Here is a 957-nt window from a genome sequence, read left to right as displayed (position 1 = left end):
TAAAAATAATAAATAAATAAATAAATAAAAGGAGAAAAGGAAAAGTTTCGTTTTTTTGTTTTGTTTTGTTTAAAAAAAAAAAAAGAAAAAAAAAAAAGACAGCGCCCAATAAGGGACTCGAACCCTTGACCCTCAGATTAAAAGTCTGATGCTCTACCGACTGAGCTAACCGGGCTGTCGATGAAAGGCTTACAATCAGGGCTACTGACCTCACTGAAGGCCCGATCAAGCGCGTTGGGGTGTGCCGTTTCTCTCCTTCCTTCTTTCTGTCCGCAGAGTGATCACAATCAGTACCTGACTATTCTTTCGCTGACTGAAAGGAGGTCTGCGGACGATATGTCTTGGTCTAGATAGAGTGGATAAGTTTCCTAGCCGAAAGAAAAAACAACAACAAAAAGTGGGTTTTGACCGGCAGGCTACTTCTTTTCGCTTTTCGCCAAGCTCCAAGGAACTGGACTAGCCGGCCTCCAGCTCCACCAAGTGTGAAAGCTTGCGAAAAAAAAAGGTATCTTCTGGTATTTATAGCCATGAGAACATCGACACAAAGGTGTTCACAGAGCTGGCCTCTACGGCTCTCTGGGGCAAGGCGTGTTCCGGATGGTAGGTGGGAGGAAACCAGCCTGCCTGTATTTAGTTTTACAACTGAAAGATTTGCTCTAGTTGCTCAGTGTGGGTGCGTCGTTGCCGTGGTGGTGGTGATACCAGCTTTGCTTTCAGTGAGTCCATGCTCACACTGATGATTATGCTTGATTTTACAAAGCATGGTCAGTCTGGCTGTTTGGCGGCATTGTTGCAGGGAGGACCATCCAAGGTCTTGTAGCATTGCTGATACACTTGAAGTGTTTCGGTGTAGCGTCTCAGCACAAATCTGGCTGCTCGTCTCTGGACTGCCTCGAGGAGATCAATGTCCTAGCTGTTGTTGGTAGGGATCCCAGACTGATGATGAATACACCAGGA

At 45.8% G+C, this 957-nt stretch overlaps 1 non-coding gene across 1 annotated transcript; it reads right to left on the bottom strand.

Moving 5' to 3' along the window:
- Window positions 1–102: 102 nt before the first annotated feature.
- Window positions 103–175, bottom strand: Trnak-uuu (transfer RNA lysine (anticodon UUU)). The gene has a single exon. It is a non-coding gene; the product is annotated as a tRNA-Lys (tRNA).
- Window positions 176–957: the final 782 nt, after the last annotated feature.

The sequence above is a fragment of the Babylonia areolata genome, chromosome 18 (genome assembly GCF_041734735.1).
Source record: "Babylonia areolata isolate BAREFJ2019XMU chromosome 18, ASM4173473v1, whole genome shotgun sequence".
Lineage (NCBI taxonomy): Eukaryota > Metazoa > Mollusca > Gastropoda > Neogastropoda > Buccinidae > Babylonia > Babylonia areolata.
The sequence above is the reverse complement of the archived record's forward strand: the minus strand, read 5'-3'. Positions and strand labels throughout refer to the sequence as shown.